This window comes from Nycticebus coucang, chromosome X (assembly GCF_027406575.1).
Source record: "Nycticebus coucang isolate mNycCou1 chromosome X, mNycCou1.pri, whole genome shotgun sequence".
Classification (NCBI taxonomy): domain Eukaryota; kingdom Metazoa; phylum Chordata; class Mammalia; order Primates; family Lorisidae; genus Nycticebus; species Nycticebus coucang.
In genome coordinates this window covers 23,737,392-23,745,785 of record NC_069804.1, presented here as the reverse complement: position 1 = coordinate 23,745,785, position 8,394 = coordinate 23,737,392, and the positions used below count along the sequence as shown (strand labels likewise).

The 8,394-nt window shown below is 38.7% G+C and overlaps 1 pseudogene across 1 annotated transcript; it reads left to right on the top strand.

Moving 5' to 3' along the window:
• Positions 1–5,800: 5,800 nt before the first annotated feature.
• LOC128577632 (vacuolar fusion protein CCZ1 homolog) lies at positions 5,801–7,351 on the top strand (annotated as a pseudogene). The gene is made up of 2 exons (XR_008377602.1): positions 5,801–6,364; positions 6,472–7,351. The product of XR_008377602.1 is annotated as a vacuolar fusion protein CCZ1 homolog (transcript).
• The last annotated feature ends 1,043 nt before the right edge of the window (positions 7,352–8,394 follow it).

Sequence of the window (8,394 nt, the reverse complement as noted above, 5' to 3'; positions counted from 1 at the left end):
AGTTTCATAACCTGGGTATATCAGCATCTCACAGTTGTGTTCCTGTCCATGTGTGGTGGTTTCCTGCTGTGTGGTGTTCATTATTGTTGTTGCATGTTTTTATGTGCTGTTGCAACAATGTGGGAGCTTAAGTTAGAGCACAAACATTCGTAAATTTCTTGTTAAACTTGGAAAGAGTGAAGTGAAATCAGGGACATGTTAGTCCAAGTTTATGGGGATAATGACATGAAGAAAATGGCAGTGTACAAATGGATTAAATGTTTTTCTGGAGAGAGGAAGCGTCACTGATGAAAAAAGGTCAGGGCAGCCAATAACCAGCAGCACTAATGAAAACATTGCAAAAATTCATCAAAATTGTGCATCAAAATCATCAGCTGATGGTGAGAAGCATAGCAGACCAAGTAAACATCAATAGAAAAATAATTAGGAAAATCTTAACTGAAAATCTTGGCATGAAAAAGATGTGGCTCTTGCACAAGCTTACACAGCACTGTCTATGAGGGAGTTTTTAGCCAGTAAGCGAATAACTGTATTGGAACACCCTCCCTAGTCACCTGATTTGGCCCCCAATAACTTTATTTTTTACTTGAAAACAAATAAAATATTGAAAAGAAGACATTTTGATGACATTCAGGACATCAAGGGTAATACAGCTTTGATGGCCATTCCAGAAAAAGAGTTCCAAAATTCCTTTGAAGTGTAGATGAGGTACTGGTGTCAGTGCAGAGCTTCCGGAGGGGAGTACTTTGAAGGTGACCATAGTGATATTCAGCAATAAGGTATGTAGCACGTTTTCTAGGATGAGTGCATGAACTTAATTGTCAGACCGTGGTATGCCCCATAAACTATCTGAAGCATATTTATACAAAAAAAAAAAAGAAAGAAAGAAAGAAAAAGAAAAAAAAAAGATTGCTAATTATCTGAAATTTAAATTTCACTGGGCATCCTGGACTGATTGATCGATGTATGTGTGTGCACACCACTAGATCTGGCAACCCCACATGATTTTCTTCTTTCAATTTTGTGTTGTTCTTTCTCACAACATTTTATTTTAATGGGCTCTCTTCCTAATTTCATTCTCCTCTTTAAGGACAGTTTTCTCTTCACCTTCTACTCTTCTTTAAGGACATTAATTTTGAGTGGTTTTGGATGGTGATGAGCAACACTAGACTTTTGTATTAGAGGGGCTCAGAGCCATGGCTCAGTTGGGAGCTGAGGAAAGCCTGTCTGGGACCAAGTCTTTTAGTTCTACCCTCAGCAAGGTACTTATCTGAGATAAGCACTGCCTTCTCTAACTGGTACTTCTAAAACACCCTGGGAAACATTAACACAAGTTACTGATACTTTAGTAGAGATGGTAGTAATGATTTTATCTCCATCTACTTGAAATAAACTTTTTAAAAAGTATACCATGCATACAGAGGTGTTTTCGATTTAAAAGTGCACAGCTGGATGAATTTTCCCAAAGTAGACTCCCAGATAGCCAGCACCCAGATCAAGAAATACAATTAGAAAGGAAATCCTGGCTCAGCGCCTGTAGCTCAGTGGTTAGGGTGCTGGCCACGTATGCTGGGGCTGGTGGGTTTGAACCCGGCCCTGGGCCTGCTGAAACAACAATGACAACTGCAACAAGAAAATACCCGGGCATTGTGGTGGGCACCTGTAGTCCCAGCTACTTGGGAGGCTGAGGCAAGAGAATCGCTGAAGCCCAAGAGTTTGAGGTTGCTGTGAGCTGTGATACCAGAGCACTCTACCCAGGGGTGACCAAGTGAGACTCTGTCTCAAAAAAAGAAAAAAAGAAAGAAAGAAAGGAAATCCTGTCACGTGCTATGACATAGATGAACCTTGAGAAATATTACACCAACTGAAGGAAGGCAGACACATAAGGATGAATACCATATGGTTCCACTTCCGGCAGGACCTAGAGTAGTCAACTTCGTAGAGACAGAAGTAGAACAGTGGTTGTCAGGAGTTAGGGGAGAGAGTGACGGGGAATCGTCTGATGCGTTTTAGTTTTCTAAGATGAAAAAGTTCTGAAGATCTGTTTCACAACAATGTGAATAATACTTCTGAAATGTCTATTCAAAAATGGTTAGTATGCTGAATTTTATGTTACGTGGGATTTTTTTTTTTTTAACTACAATCAAAAAAATAGAAATACAACATTTCCCACTCCCTGGAAGCCCTCATGCCCCTTCTCAGTCACTCTCCCTTGTCCAAGATAATCACCCCCCTCATCTTTAAAAATAGCCCATCCGCTTTGAAAAGATTCTAGAGATAGTAAGGGAGAAAAAAGGTTATCAGCTCCCTTTTCTTCTGATCGGAAGATTCTCATGCCAGATTTGATAGTGCCTGCTGCAATGCCTGGCATACAGAATTAGCTCAAAAATGCTTGCTAATTCCATATTAACTGAGGGCCCTAGGCTTTTAGGGGTTGCTGAGGGGAGAAAAGGGCTAAAACAAAGGAAGAAAGTTCTAGTAACAGACACCAGCTACTTTGCAATCTTGCCAGGGCTCAACCCTGCATATTCATTATAGGTTTACTCGCTGGCAATGCAGTTTTTTCTCTTTCGCTGTGTTGACAACATCATCTTTAGGCTCATATTTGAATACAGCTCAAAGTATATATTTATTTTTTGTTATTGTGTGCATAACGCTAACTGCTTATTTTCTCACCAGGGCGTTCATTGCCAATGTGTATGGTGCGAGACCAAATAGATATGCCTGTTAATGCTCGCTTCCAAATTCCTCAGGGGAAAATTCTAAACTCAAGGAAATTTAAGTTCACTTTATTTCATAACTGCCTTAAAGACTCCATTCACTGGATTTTTTGATTACGTGTTTTTTCCAAGAGGCCACCAAATGTTTTAAAGAACAAATGACAAAGCTGTAAGCATTGTGATCAAGAAAATGGATAAAACTGTTATTTTGGACCACAAATGGTAGTGACTAGGGCAGAGCTGAACAATCTTTTTACAGTCTTGAAGCCAAGGGAATATGATACACTGCTCTGATGTCAGATGGTAGGCAGATACGCTAGGTGGCTCAGAAACAGAAAAGGTATTGTCATATTATGCTAAGAATTAGTTATTTGGATCAGTGGTCTCAGAGTCAATGATCTCTGTTGTAACACATATTTAGCAGCCCCTTTGTATTCATAGGTGGTGCCACGTACCACTACACATAGTTATAAAAAATATATATAATGTCCTGGCGGGAAGGAGAAATAAAAAGAAAGTAATGTATAATAAAATACCATGCACCTGAAAATATAATCCCTCAGGCTTGGCAACATTTAGAAGATGTAATAAAGTAGTCATAGTCATAATAAAGTCAGACAGCTTATGCTATCCTGCAAGTGACAGCTTGTGATACAGACTAACATGGATGTTCTTTAGTGGCAACTCAAATAAAAAAAAAACAAAAACATTACTGCCTATGTTGCTGTGACTTCCCAACATGGTGAACAACTCCTGGAAAGTTCTAAGCAGAACTAAATGCAAGCATCCTTCAGTTTGTACAGTGGTTTTGTGGTTGGAAATTAAGTGCTTATTTTCACCTGCATACGGTTCAGTAGGGCATTTGAAGGTCATTTGGAACATAGGTCAGGCTCAGCATCCGTAGCACAGTGGTTACAGCTCCAGCCACATACACTGAGGCTGGCAGCTTCAAACCTGGCCTGGGCCTGCTAAACAACAATGACAACTGGAACATGGGGCGATTTCCAATTCTAGAATCACTGGCTCCCACACTTTAAATATCAACAATGAAGTTAGAGTACACTTTAAAATAACTAAGAGTGGAATTGGAATGTTCCTAACACAAAGAAATGATACATGCCTGAGGTGATGGATACCCCAATTACCCTGATTTGATTAATTCACATTGTATGCCTGTATGAAATATCACATGTACCCTATAAAGATCTGCAACTATTATGTACCCATGATAATTAAAATTTCTAAATTAAGAAAAACATCAATATTTTGTGATGTTTTTCTCAATCATTGTGACAACCCAAAAAATGCCACTATAGATTTCTAGAATGTTCACCACCCTGCACAATACCATCTGCCATTTAGAATGTCTGATTTAGAGTTTAAAATATTATTTGCAGCTCATTTCTTTAAGTCTTAAAATCTTTAAGATTTCAATATTTAAATCTTAAAACACATCACTGATAAATATAAGGATCCATATCCTCAGCAATTCCCCTGTTTGTGATTCACATTACTTTGTATTTGAGGGGAAATTTGGTCTTTGATTTTATAATCCCACCAAAAAAGGAGTTTCCCAATATCTTGAGTCGGTAAGATCATGGGGTCAATAAATAAAATTACACAGTACTTTTTCTTGGAAATACTCACCTAGTATTTTAGTCATTAAAATAATAAGTTGGCAAAAGGAAAAGAGAGCAAAACCCTGCATGCTGTCTTATCAAGAAAAGCAATTTAATGAGAAGAAGGTGTCACACAGACCTAGGAAAGCAATAAATATTGTAATTATTGTCCTGTTCCATTTTTGAAGTTCTTCTGCTCAGCTGCATTTTTCAAACATGTTCGGGAATTGTAAAATTTCTTCATTAACAACAGAAATATAAATCAGATATCCTCCAAAAGCTCTCAGTCCCAATCTATAAAGCGCTGTGCTCAGGTAGAGATTTCAATGTCCCAGAGCCCCAGTGTGCTGAAGCCAGCTGGCACTAGCTCAGAGGAGCCGACTGCACACATCTCTTCCCAGCTCCGCCTTTGCTATGTCAAGTTGGTAGCCTGAAACCAGCAGCGCTGGGAGTATTCACACCACGGAAATTGGCAAATCAGCTCCACTCCAACCCCCACTTCCAGAAACCGGTCTCTGGTGCCAAAAAGGTTGGAGGCCACTGCTATATTAAGGCAGTGGCCTCCAACCTATCTCTAAAAAAATTTTTTTTAATTAAAAAATAAATTGGGGTAATGTGACAGCAATGGGAGTTAGATGGTAACTATAGACAGGGCACTATCCTGGCAGCATATACCTTGGTCCATTGCACATTATATGCCGTATTTTTCCATGTATAATGAGCAATAATTTTTTACCTAATTTTTTGAGGGAAAAATGAGGATGTGCATTATACACGGGTGGCACTAATTCTGTATCTATATAAATGTTAAATATTTACCAGATACCACTGCATGGGCTGGCTTATAGAAAAGAACGACTTGTTGTGGAAGCACAAGAAGACATTATTACAAATCGTTTTGGAAAAGATGAGTCCAATTGGGCTCACTGGTGGTTGATCACCAGTGTTTGACCAAATCCTAGTAAAATACCAAATTACGGCTCGTATGTCACCGAGGAGCCAAAACTAAACAAAAACATTAGTTTACTAGTATTCAAGAAATTATTTAGTGCCAATTATGGAAATCAGCCTCCTTAAAATCCTTTCCAGAACAAGGCAATATATAAAGACCGTATTTTGCCAGGTATAATGCACTCCTGTGTATAACGCACACCCACATTTTTGGCCCAAACTTTAAGGGAAAGAAATTTTTTATTTTTTAATCAAAAATGTTTATTTGTTTATATTTAGATATTTGTTTTTTGTATTATAAAAAAATTTTAGGCTGGCTCTGCTGAGCTGCTTCATCTACAACCTGCGCTTCGGGCCACGCGAGGGAGAGGAGGAAAATAAAATTTTGTTTTATCAGCCAAATGAAGTAGAAAATAATGAAAAAATTCGAAATGTTGGACTATGTGAAGCTATCGTACAGTTTACAAGGCCCTTTAGTCCATCAAAACCTGCAAAATCTTTATATACGCAGAAGAAAATTTCTAGATGGTCATGGTTGTCCATAATCCTATGATCGAAAAACAAAGTAAAGATGGAAAACCGATTGTTGACTACCAAGAGGAGGAGTTGTTGGACAAGGTTTATAGTTCATTACTGCAGCAATGCTACAGCATGTACAAGCTTTTTAATGGTACATTTCTGAAAGCCATGGAAGATGGAGGTGTCAAGCTCTTAAAAGAAAGATTAGAGAAATTCTTCCATCGGTATTTGCAAACGTTGCATTTGCCGTCATGTTACCTGCTTGACATTTTCGGTGGAACCAGCTTCTTCCCATTGGATAAAATGACTTATCTCAAAATCCAGGCCTTTATTAATAGAATGGAGGAAAGCCTGAATGGTCAAATATACTGCATTTCTCTATAATGATCAACTCATCTGGAGTGGATTAGAACAAGATGACATGAGAATTTTAGACAAATACCTCACCACCTCTCTTTTTCCAAGACACATTGAACCTGAGTTGGCAGGAAGAGATTCTCCAATAAGGGCAGAAATGCCAGGAAATCTTCAACATTATAGAAGATTTCTTTTTTGGTTTTTTTTGCAGTTTTTGGCTGGGGCCGGGTTTGAACCCGCCACCACCGGTATATGAAGCCAGCGCCCTACTCACTGAGCCACAGGCTCCGCCCCAACTATGGAAGATTTCGTACTGGACCTTTGAACCTTAATGATCCAGAAGCAAAATGCAGATTCTCCTAAATTTTTGTAAATACAGATGACACTTATGAAGAGCTCCATTTAATTGTTTATAAGGCCCTGAGCGCAGCTGTGTGCTTTATGATTGACGCCTCTATCCAGCTGACATTGGCTTTTTGCCGGACACTGGACAGCATTGTTGGGCCTCAGCTCCTGGTACTGGCATCCGACATTTGTGAGCAATTCAACATCAACAAAAGAATGTCTGGGTCTGAAAAGGAACCCCACTTTAAATTTATCTACTTCAACCATATGAATTTAGCAGAGAAAAGTACAATTCACATGAGGAAAACACCCAGTGTATCACTTACGTCTGTTCATCCAGATTTAGTGAAGATTCTAGGTGATATCAACACTGATCTTACTAGAGTGGGTGAAGATGAAGAAATCATCGTGAAAGCAATGAGTGATTATTGGGTTGCTGGGGAAAAGTCTGATCAGTGGGAGCTATATGTTATTTTGAATCAAAAAAATGCAAACCTGATTGAAGTAAATGAAGAAGTAAAGAAACTTTGTGCAACGCAGTTCAATAACATGTTTTGGGTTGCCGAAAACATCTTTGAAAAAAATTCAGCAAACATTTTGTTTACCATTGCAAGTTATTGGTCATATTATTGACTGGATTAATGACAATAGTAAAGCAATACTTGCTTTGAAGAATCACATTTCTGCTCAGTCTGATGATCCCCTGAGGTTTTTAGATTTTAAATATTTATGTGGAATTAATTAAAGGAAGTTGGCTATATCGCTATCATTCCATTCTTTTGACATTATATGAATATTTTAGTGGAAAGTAAGACTAATAAATTGTTAAAGTTTTTAAAATTCTGGAAAAAAAATAAATTTTAGCACTTTTTTTTTTTTGCGATTTTTGGCCGGGGCTGGGTTTGAACCCGCTACCTCTGGCATATGGGGCCAGCGCCCTACTCCTTTGAGCCACAGGCGCCACTCTTTAGCACTTATTTTTTAACAAGAAATTTTATGTACCAGTAATAAATTTTTGTATTTTACAAAATTCACATGAGGAAAACACCCAGTGTATCACTTACGTCTGTTCATCCAGATTTAGTGAAGATTCTAGGTGATATTAACACTGATTTTACTAGAGTGGGTGAAGATGAAGACATCATCGTGAAAGCAATGAGTGATTATTGAAGACCAAGAACTCTTTGTCACTGTCAATATCAGAAATACCGTCTTCTTCGATTTCCACATTACCAGTGTCTTGGGAAGGTTCACTTTCCTCATTCTGGTAAATTTCATCGTCCTCAGTTCCATGCATGGGATTGCCGATGCTGCATTTTTAAAACAATTTCACAACCACTTCCTTCTTGACACCATTCCATGATCTTAGGATCCAATCACAATTTGGATGATGGATGCTTTTTTGATTCTGCCCAGAAGTGTTAAATCATTACCAGCTGACTGAATCCGCCATGCCCACTCTTTCTTCATTAGGGCTTTAAAGGGCTTGTTTACTGATACATCAAGAGGTTGCAGTTGGCTGGTTAGCCCACTAGGTATCACAGCAAGTTGGGTTCTCAAATCCTCTGCTTTTGTACTTTGGGTAACAAGGACTTTTGTTGCAAGTTCATCATAAGTTCAACAAAACCGATTACCGTATTCCAGGGTGTTATTTTGCATATGGATATTGTTCTTGCTTTCTAGAGTTATAGTTTTAATGCATGAGAATAAATAAAAGAATTAAAAACTGGGCGGTGGCTGTGGCTCAGTGAGTAGGGCGCCAGCCCCATATACCGAGGGTGGTGGGTTCAAATCTGACCCCTGCCAAACTGCAACAAAAAAATAGCCAGGCATTATGGCGGGCACCTATAGTCCCAGCTACTCAGGTGGCTGAAGCAAGAGAA